The sequence below is a fragment of the Bos taurus genome, chromosome Y (genome assembly GCF_002263795.3).
Source record: "Bos taurus isolate L1 Dominette 01449 registration number 42190680 breed Hereford chromosome Y, ARS-UCD2.0, whole genome shotgun sequence".
Taxonomy (NCBI): Eukaryota; Metazoa; Chordata; class Mammalia; order Artiodactyla; family Bovidae; genus Bos; species Bos taurus.
The window spans coordinates 25,777,718-25,788,932 of record NC_082638.1 but is presented as its reverse complement, the minus strand read 5'-3'; the positions used below and the strand labels follow the sequence as shown (position 1 = coordinate 25,788,932).

The 11,215-nt window shown below is 47.2% G+C and overlaps 1 pseudogene; it reads left to right on the top strand.

The window, feature by feature from the left end:
• The first annotated feature begins 6,679 nt into the window (after positions 1-6,679).
• The window catches only part of LOC132344664 (testis-specific Y-encoded protein 1-like), a 55,069-nt pseudogene continuing 50,533 nt past the window's right edge, over positions 6,680-11,215 (top strand).

Here is an 11,215-nt window from a genome sequence, read left to right as displayed (position 1 = left end):
CTAACCCCTCTGTTACTATTTTAGCTTGCTTGGCAGGTCTATTCATACTCTTGTATTTAACGCACATGATTGTTCACAACAAAACCCACGTATAACCTTTGAGTGATAAAACAGCATTATTAGAATAATACCGCATTGTTGAGCCAATGTTTCCTTCTGAGATTCCTTGTCCTTTACCCAATTTGCACCTGGGAGTGCATTAGCTAGTATATTGGAATGCAAGAAAAACAAGCGGTAGCCTTGGTATTAGCAACGTAAGACTCTTGAGTTAATAAGTTTGTTCTTTCTTGTAACCCACTGCACCTTTGCTCCATAAGAATGTAACTCTGTTTCCTGAGGGGGACTGCAGACTGGAAAGATAAAGGGAAAGCAGGTTTTGAGGTTGACCAACATTTATCAAGAAAGAGTTGCAAAATGTTAACAGGCCACAGAGCCAGAAGATAGTGTACATAACATAAGACCCTTGTTTGTGAAAACCTTTGCAAAAAATGTCCTGGTTTCGATAAAGGTAAAACTGATGGAATGTTGAGCTTATTCTGCATGACTTTGTATCTTTCACTTCTGGAAATGTGTAACTCAGGGTATAAAAGCCCCTTTTGAAAATAAAGCTGCAGACCCGTTTCACCTAAGCTGGGTCTCCCCGTGTCATTCTCTCTCTCTCTCTCTCTCTCTCTCTCTCTCTCTCTCTCTCTCTCTCTCAGCCAGATTCCCTAGAGCACAACGGCTCTCTGTGTTAACTTTTTTGCCCGGGCTTCTAAGACCCAATCTAGAAGGTGCTCTGTGTCTTCGCTCCATCGGGAGTGCGCCTGTGGCCTCCATGAACAGAGCGAGTGCTGTGTTAGGGGCTTTATTGGCTTTCTGTGTAAACTAAGGAATATCAGCCTCTTTTGCTCTCCTTTACTTTCCCTCTTGCCAACGCCATTCATCCTGAGAGTATCCCTAAATCCTGCTGCGGCTGGACCCTGGCAAATGGCACCCAGAACAGGAACCTGAAGGTAAGTCTCCCCATTGTCCAGTTTTTGGAACGGCCAGGGTCCCACTTAGGGTGCTGCAAACCCCCTTGCATACGATAGGTAGTGTGAGGAAGAGTGGGTAGTGTTTAATCTTTCCTTGAAGACAGAAATCACTGACACGGGAAACAACGAATCAAAAGAACGACAGCTCTTTATAGGAGTAATCTTGCAATTGTTAAATAAAAGAGGAATTAAAGTTAAGGTTAGTATTCAATCATTTTTTACGTTTGTACAAGAACAATGTGTTTGGTTTCCAGAAGAGGGCACTGGTAACCTAGATACCTGGGAAAATGTAGGGAAACAGGTAAAATCTTATTACACTTTTGCATTGCCCAGAAAAAGTAACCACTGACACCCTTTCTCTTTGGAATATGATTAAGGACGCTTTAGATACTGCTCATAAATCTGAAGGGTAAATAATTTGAGACCATAATGTGGGGCGGTTAGGATTGTACCTGCCTAACTGCCAGCAGGGTGAAGAGGGTACAGAATGAATAAGAATATTCTCTAGAAAAATAGGTTTCTCTGCATCTAAGAATAGACAAATGTTTATTGAAGTACTACTTCACATGTTAGCCCATAGAGACATTAAAAAAAGCACAGGAAAACTGTCTAAATTTCTACATTGTTTTATACTTTGCATGGGCCAGAAAATGTTCCTGTAGATGCTTTGCTCTGTGAAATATGATTAGAAATGTCCTGGACCCTTGTCATGAGGCTGTTAGACAGCCTATGGGCGAGGCTATAGTGGTCGGTGGTGGGTCTCCACTTTTGCGCAGATCATATTTTCTGCCATTGAAGAACAAAAAGGAGACAGACTGTGCTCTACCTCCCGAGGAAAGAGGGGGCTTACAGGATCCTATGGTCAGGCGCCCTGGTGAGCCCCCTCCCCCTCTGCACAAACCTTTAAAAACTTATCCACCACTTTCTGTTTTAAGGTGACTGCCGCCACTTCCATTTGCGCCTCCCAAAGCCTCCAAAGGTGTTGCCTAAGGCTGAAGAAGATAAAAAGTTTTTTGCACAACAGAACTTTTAAAGCAGACACATACACAATATGCAGAGCATGCTCCTTGGAGAAAACCCTCAGGGGGGCCTCACGCAGGCTAGGAGAGAAGTGGAATGGTAAGGGGATTTAACAACAATATTAACTCCGGACATGCCTGTTACTCCAATTCCAATGGGAGTGGCTGTCCCCCTACCTGAGGGTATTGTAGGATTAGTGTTTGGGCGTAGCTCGCTTTCTTTTCGAGGAATTTCACTGGTGCCTGTTGTAGTAGATTCTGATTATATTGGGGAAATTTAAGTTTTGATCTTGCCACTTACCAAAACTGTGCAAATTAATAAAGGTCAAAGAACAGCACAGCTTTTGCTTTTAAGTTATTATCAGAAAGGAAAAAAAAAAAAAAAAACTTGACTTCTCAAGCTAGGGGCCACAGAGTATTTGGATCTAGTAATCTAGCTTTTTGGGTTCAGGAAATTACAGCTTCTCGGCCTTCAAAAGACCTTTTAATTCAAGGAAATGAAATAGGGCTGTTAGATACTGGAGCAGACGTCTCTTGCATTGCTGGACTTCCACCTTTAGAAGGGACAATTTTAGTTTTCACAGATGATTCCTCTAATGTTAAAGCAGTCACAATTATTGATAAAATATCCCATGTTCAGGTAACTGAAGTGACATCTGCCCAGAGAGCTGAGTTATGAACAGTTATTTGGGCTCTTCAACATTTAAGAGACCACACCTTCAATTTTTTGACTGACTCCCGATATACTGTAGGGTTGATTCCTCATATAGAGACCGCTAATATCCCCCCAAAATAAAACTACTATATTCTCCTTGTTATCTGGTTTACAGAAAGAGATTAAACACAGAGATAAGAAATACTTTGTGGGACATATTAGAGCCCATTCTGGCTTGTCTGGCCCTTTACATGAAGGAAATGCTTTGGCAGATGCATTGACTAAAGTAATTGCTTTAAACTTACAGAAAAAGATGGACAAAGCCAAAAATTCTCACAAAAGTCACCATCAAAATGCAACTGGTTTAAGGTATGAATTTCATATCCCTAAAAGAAACAGCTAGACAAATGGTAAAGTTATGTCCAAATTTCCCAATATTTAATCCATCTTCACTGTTAGGAGTAAATCTCCGAGGCCTTAGGCCTAATGCTCTCTGGCAAATTGACGTAACCCTATCCCGACCAAAAAATGAGTCTGCTTATTTTATTTTAGCTTGCCTACCCTCTCCCTATGTTTTTCTCTTCACTAATGACTCCAAAGGACTTAATATACAAATAAATTATTCAGGTGGACCTAACATAGTATCTTGTGAACAATGTACGCTCTCATCTTGTGTGAACCCTCAATATAACGTTTGTTCCTTTGCAGTGTTGCGAAGTCCACCCTATCTTATGGTGCCTGTGACTGCACTCACTTATTGGTATGATAACTGTGGTCTTGCTGTGCTGCAACAATTACAAGATTTGATGTGATCATGACTGTTTGTGAGCTTGCCTTTCTTGAGAATATCAGCTTTAATAACTGCAATTACCTCTATCACTCTGGCGGCAGTATCATTGACTCAAAAAGTGCATACTGCTCAATATGTTAATACTATGTCTAAAATTGCCTGGAAAATCCCATGGACAGAGGAGCCCGGTAGGCTACAGTCCATGGGGTCGCAAAGAGTCGGACACGACTGTGTGACTTCACGTTCACGTTCTCGTTCACGTTCATGTCTAAAAATGGCTCTTTAGCTTTGGCAGGAAGTTATAGATAGGAAACTAGAAATGGAGGTAGATGCCCTGGAGGAAGCAGTAATGCATATTGGGACTGAATTACAGGCATTAAAAGTAAACCTGTCACTGTCCTGTCATGCCGACTACTGGTGGATTTGTGTAACACCCATGAAAGTAAACGAGACAGATTATAACTGGGAGAAAATTAGAAATCATATTTCGGGGGTATGGAATAGCTCCAGCATTAGTTTAGATTTAGGAAAACTTCACACTCAGATAAAGACCATGGAACATTCCCATTGGATTTTTCCACCTCAGGAGCAGCAAATGACCTTTTTTCTTATATTTTTGAACCTTATTTCAGGAAAACAACATTCTGTCTACGATTTTTAGCTATGCCGCTGTGGCCACTCTAATTCTGCTTCTCATAATTATTCTTCCTTGTATTGTCACAACTCTTGGACAGAGCACTCAGAAGCTCGTGACTGAATTACATCTGGCTGTTTTAAAAAAATAAAAAAAGGAAAGATGCCAGGAGCCAGGAGAAGACCTGACAGGCAAAGGCGGATCAGAAGTCAAGGGATTCCCTGTACCTGCTCGAGCATCTGCTCCAAAACCAAAATCTGTCTCTCTACTGTTTACTGTATTATGCCTTTCACCAATTCTTTTGACATTAACAGGGGGTTCTCTCCAACCACCTTTCTCTGAAGAAAACCAACTTAGGGCTCTAGTTAATAAGTCTCCTGGGATTGAAAGGAACATTTTAAATCTAACCCCTCTGTTACTATTTTAGCTTGCTTGGCAGTTTTATCCACACTCTTGTAACTAATGCACATGATTGTTCACAACACCCCAAGCATAACCATCGAGTGATAAAAAAGAAAAGCCTTATTAGAATAACACTGCATTGTTGAGGCAATGTTTGCTATCGAGTTTCCTTGTCCTTTACCCAATGTGCACCTGTAAGTGCATTAGCTAGTATAGTTGGTATGCAAGAAAAATAAGCAGTAGACTTGGTATTAGCAACATAAGACTCTTGAGCTAATAAGTACTTTCTTTGTTGTAATCCACTGCACCTTTGCTCCATGAGAATGTAACTCTGTTTCCTGAGGGGGACTGCAGACTGGAAAGATAAAGGGAAAGCAGGTTTTCAGGTTGACCAACCTTTATCAAGAAAGAGTCACAAAATGCTAACAGGTCACAGGGCCAGAAGATAATGTACATAACATAAGACCCTTTTGGGGGGAAAGTTATGCAGAAAATGTCCTGGTTTCGATAAAGGTAAAACTGATGGAGTGTTGAGCTGATTCTGCATGACTTTGTATCTTTCACTCCTGGAAATGTGTAACTCAGGGTATAAAAGCCCCTTTTCAAAATAAAGCTGCAGACCCGTTTCACCTAAGCTGGGTCTCCCGGTGACATTGTTTCTTTCTATGTCTCTCTTTTTCTCAGGCAGATTCACTTGAGCCCAGAGGCTCTCTGAGTTCACTTTTTTTGCCAGGGCTTCTAAAACCCAATCGAGAAGGCACTTTGCATCTTCGCTCCATTCAGAGGGCGCCTGTGGCCTCTGTGAACAGAGCAAGTCCCGTGTCAGGGGCTTCATTGGCTTTCTGCGTGAACCAGGGAATATCAGCCTCTTTTTCTCTCCTTTACTTTTCTCTTGCTGGCACCGTTTTTCCTGAGGGTATCCCTGGATGGTGCTGGGGCTGGACCCTGGCACACATTGAAAGGGCCTCAATAGCGTACATGGGCAGACGTGCATGTCTCTGGCACCGGTGGGTCGTGGAAGTCATAGGGGAGCTGTCCTTACTGTCTCCCTGGCAGGTATTCGAGTAATGTTCAGGGAGTTCCCTTATGCCAGGAGAGCATGCCTCATTTCTCCATCTGTGCAAAGTGTGGCCAAGTCACTTCAGGCCTGTGCAGCATTCATATCTGTCCAGCAATGGAAGGAGGGTCGCCAGGCCCCTTCTGCAGTTCAGCAGTGACCACCCACTGTTAGCTTTCAAGTTTGAGAAAGAACTATCTGAACGCATGGACTAAAAAAATCGGATCTCCCATTGGTGCAACTCACTAAGGAGGAGAAGGGCTTGCCTTCACGCCATGGATAAGCTTCTCATATGAGCACTGGTATCCAGAGTGTGCCAGACAGCAACAGCGCCACGTGGAGAGATGGAGACACACAGACACCAGCCCTTGGTACACACATAGAAGGATTGCCCAAAATAGTGCTATGCCAGAAGCAGAGATAAAGAGACACAGACTAAGCTCTGTACCCTAAGGCTCTGGTGTCCCTGAACAGTGGAGATCAACTGTAGCAAACAGTGGGGTTTTTCCCTACTTCCCTAGCATCCAGACAGGAACAGGTTCTCTATCCCATGGATTAAAGTATCCAGGCACGTGGTGCCCCTGCTTATCCTTTGATACTCAGGGAGAGTTCCCAGTTATTGACGGGCCCGAGGGACACAGGAGTTTGCTGTTTGGACTGTGGAGCAGGAACCTGTGGTTGGAATTTCCAGAGCCTGGTCAATGACTGTGCCTGGGCTAGCAGCAGATGCAAAACCCACTACCTCCCTGGAGCAGAATATGCCACGTGGGTGGGCTGCAGACCAGGAACCGTCGAAGATGCCATCTGGTCTAGGGATGTGTCCGTAAGGGTGCCACCCACCACGCTCTCAGGCTTTGCACTAATTTTTGGCCAGCAGCTCGAGAGTGGCTCACCGCCTAGGGCCCCGCCTATTTGGCTGATATCCCCAGAGCCTGTCCACCATGTCCTGTGCTGTCTTCCAACCCATTCTTCAGCCTAAGGCCACCCCACACACACGAGCTCCCATCTCCCTACCATCCCCCTCACTCCCTGCCCCCAAAGAGCTAGTGGGTCCCACAGGATTACTGCAGCCTGAGCCACATTTGTGCACCACTTGTTGTGCTATTATGACCCATCCCTTCGTATCTGCCCCAGCCTGGGCTTGCGACCAGGGCCAAGAGGAGTGTGGGAGGCGGTCAGAGGAATGCAGGAGTGTCCTGGGACCCCAGACCATCTTAGTTGTAAGCCCTGGTGTTCAGGTTGCTGGGGCCTGTGGCCTGCCATCCTGATGCTTTGCATGGCTGGGACCTTGGAGCCACTAGTTGTAATGCCAGGCAAAGAGACCACCCTCTTCAGGTTGGAGGCAGTGGACGACAGTGAGCCCCTGGTGGACGGAGATGCGGCAGGGATCGGGCGGGGGTTCCAGCTGCCTGCAGAAGACATCATGGAGGAGGTGGAGGTTGTGGCAGATGAAGAGCAGCAATAGGGGTCCTCCCAGGAGCTGAAGAGAAGATGATGGAGGAGCAGGGCCAGGAAAGGCCCAGGAGATCAACTGAGCTTCTGGGGCAAGATGCACTGCAGGAACTGGCCGCCATGAAGGTGGAACTGAGGTCTGAGCATGAGAAAAACTGCAGGGCCTACTTTCAGTTCATGCGCAAGAACCATCAGAGGAGGAAGCCTGACTTGGCTCGGAGGAGCGCCATCATCCAGGGCATCCCTTGCTTGTGGGCCATAGCTTTATCCTTTCTGCTGCCCTTGGAGTCCGCTGCTCAGGAGGAGGAGGAGGTGCAGAAAACTTTTCCCTCCTCCCTACCCTGGCAGGTGCAGTTGCAGAGCCATCCATGTTCCCCCTGCAAGGTGATCTTCTCCATTCAGGACCAACCCTACTTCTCGAGCACAGTGATCACTAAGTATAGTTACCTTGACATCGTTGGTAAAACATGGCTCCCAGGGTGAAGAGTGTGGGTATGCAAGGGTGTGGGATCCGCACCCATCTCCCCTGTCTTCTGCAGGGTATAGGGCACATCATTCCACTCCTGTCGACTGATTCTGGGGCTTCGAATGGGGAGCACCCAGCCACAGGCTGGACACCAGGAGCCTTAATTTTCTGAGCTGGTTGTCAGGCCAAAACTGCCTAGAATCGAACAGGATTGCTGAGGTGTGGTGGTTTGAGACCTGCACAGTTAACGATTGATTATGGAATTCTTGGTTGCTGGCTCACCTTACTCATTTTGCCAGCAGATCATCAGCAAAGATGTGTGGGATGATCCCCTGAAGTAGTACCCTGGGGAGGAAGGTTCTTCCATGAGCGTAAGTGACAGAAACATATGTGGAGAGGAAGTGTGGAGGTGGGCCCTGAAGGGACAGTCGTGTAGTATCTAGGACACTGTCCTTTCCAAAATGGGGATGCTCAGACTCTTGCAAGCTGGCTTTGGAGCCTGAATTTGGGTCGTGCATGTGCAAGTGACCTCCTGAGACTGTGGATTTGGGGATTCGGTGTGTCCGTGAGTGAAGCAAGTGTACCTCAAATCAGCTGTGGTTGCAGTGACAAAGTCCAGGTGATACTATTAGAGGGAGGGTGAATTAAGTTTTTTTTTTTTTTTCAGAATCATTCTTCCATGGGTCCTGCCATCCCCTGGCTCCTGTTACTGTTACTCCTGTTACTCCAGGGTCCCAGTGCACCTGTGTGCTGACTTTGGGATCTTCTGTGAATTTCCACATTCACCACTCAGCATCTCACCACCACCACACATGCTGCGCTGGAAGCAGCTTCAAGCTGCCTTGGGAAAATACAGAAGAGTTCGGGGAAGGTGGACAGGGAGCTCCAAGGGCAGGACATGGTGCCTACTGTCACCATCTCCGACATTGCAGGACTCAGTTGTGTTAACCTTCTGAAACACCTGTGTACCTTGTTTGTGTTTGTGTCCCATGCTGAGCATGTGTGTGTACACATGCATGTGCTTGTGTCGGCTGTGTTTATGTGTGTGTGTGTGTGTGTGTGTGTGTGTGTGTGTGTATGTGTGGCCCAGAGCAGATGCAGAGATGAAGGCTACAGGAGACAAGGTGCTGAACAACCATAAGAGGAGGCAGGAGCGTCCCCAGTCTGAAGGTGGTTTGTCACTGGATCTCTGCAGTGACCCTGTCCAGGGTGGGAACAAGAAAAGGATGGCTAGTGATAACTCCAGACCGTGGCTCCAGATATCTGCAATTAGGCCAATTACAAAACACACTCACCATTACTACTATGTTGTTGGGTGTGTTTGGACTAGGAAGAGGGGGTGCATGGTCTGAGGATTCACAAAGGGCCAATCAGGTGGGGTGGGGCTTTGAAACCCCTGCCTGTGGGGCCTTCAGTCTAGGGGGCCATGGCCGGCCTATTGAAATGGTGGACGTGGTTATGGCAAGACCCAGGATGGCGAGGAGGCTAAGGTCCTGCCGAGTTGAGCAGATACCTGAAGAAGAAGGGCATAGATTGCCTGCTGCACTGGAGACTTGTTCCACACATGTGAGAAGGAGAACTGGGAAGGTCCTGGGCCAGTGCTGCCCAGGAGCAGCCCATCAGCCAGCACACACCCTCCCTGAGAGTGGCACAAACTGCGACACAAAACGCGAGACATGCTAAAGTAAGCTGTACCTGCAAAACCACAGGCATCCTAGGAGAGACAGGGTGTGTGTGTGGCATGCCTACAGGCACTTCTAGCCTGCCTCCCTGGCAGTGCAAAAAGGCAAGGAAAGCGAAAGGGGGTGTAAATGTCTGACCCTCTGCCCGGATGAGCCTGTGAGGGAGGAAACGGGGAGGGAGCAAGGAAGGTGAGCTAATTGCATGTCCCAAGGGACCTCAGGAGAGTGGGATACAGGGAAGCCCCTGGGGGCAGTTAGAGGCCTGCTGGTTTTCAGGGTCCAGGGTCTAGGCAATAGCTGTCCTACCAAAGATACACCATGGTGTGTACTCTAAGTCCTGACGTGAATTCCTTCTTTCCTCTGGGGTCTTGCCTCTGACTCTGGGGGCCTGAGAGGCAATAGTGTGTGTCTGCATCTGAGAGAGGATTCTGGAAGTCTTGCTGGAGCAAAAGCTCTGATTTTGTCATAGGGGATCTGCACCCGGTGACACTCAGAAGGAAGCTGCCTTCCAGGTGACCATCTTGGATGCCCCCGGGCCTAACTGGGGACTGGCTTCCTTGGCACGTGGGCTGTGTAGGCAATCAGAGATGCATGCCTGTAGGGAGTCCTACCTGGGCCTGAGAGCAACTGAGAGTTTTGGCATTTAGCAAATCACTGTGGCTTGGGTGTTTCAAGCCCTCTTGGTGCATTTGAGATAGAAAGCTTCTTTCTTCCCAAGGGAGGCATTAGCTGTGGTCCCAGAAAGGGAAGGTTTTCCAGGGCATCATCTGTTCGGGGACTCCGTGTGCATGGGGAAGTGTTAAACAGAAGGGAAGACATGTAGCGAGGCCACCTTACCTTTATGGCCTCAGGTTCCATTCTTTGTATTGGAAGAGACCCTGTATCCATGAGCATCTTTTTCACAACATTGGCTCAGACCCAGGCCTATCACAGTCTCTTGGGGCTCTTGGAGGCTCAGGCGTCTCTTTGGCCTTTTTCTGCTATATGGACATAGCACTTGGTGGCACAGGTATATAGGTGCACGTAGAAAGCTACACTGATAGGAAGAACAGAGAGCCTCACTCACAATGTTGTGGGCCATAGCCGGTGGTAAGCTAGCAAGAGGGCCACAACATTGACAAGGAATGACCTAGGTAGGTGCACACCGAGAAAGCGATTCTCCAAGTCAGCTGAGCCCAGAGGTCCTTGTTTTCTGGTCCCCTGAAGGAATGCACAGGCAATGGATCAGGCCAACGTAGAGACTGGTACTGTGAAGCTGTCCAAGGTGATGGGAGAATGCAGAACACACACACATGTCATACAGCTGTTCATGGCGAGCGCTGCAGGTCGATCCCTGTCATAAGCAAATGTCAAGATTTTGAAACCTTTGAGGATAAGTCACAGAGTTAGATGGAGAAGGCAATGGCACCCAATTCCAGTACTCTTGGCTGGGAATTCCCATGGATGCAGGAGCCTGTTAGGCTGAAGTCCTTGGGGTCGAGAAGAGTCGGACACGACTGAGCAACTTCTCTTTCAATTTTCATTTTCATGCATTGGAGAAGGAAATGGCAACCCACTCTAGTGTTCTTGCCTGGAGAATCCCAGGAACTGGGGAGCCTGGTGGGCTGCCGTCTATGGGGTCACACAGAGTTGGACATGACTGAAGTGACTTACCAGCAGTAGCAGCACAGAGTTAGAAGTGCAAAGTGACATGATTAATGAGCAAGTGAAAGAAAACAACGAGGACAAAGAAAGTTGGGTGCTTACCAAAATTCATGTTCCTGGAGAAGAAAGCTTGTATTTCTGCATATGTGCAAGTTTCCTCTCAGGGATGTTACTGTGTACACACACATGTGTGCACATAGAGTTCCCTGCCAGTACATTTGTGAGTATGAGCTGTCGGAATTGATCTAGCCAGGTGATGGAAGTTGGATAGCGAAAACATGAAGGTCTTAGGGGAAGGTACATAGACTCCGGCCAGCAGAAGGACTGAAGCCAGGGAATCAATCCCCGTTATCTCACTGAGCAAACAAGTTCTAAGTGGAATCACAGTGGTGCACCCT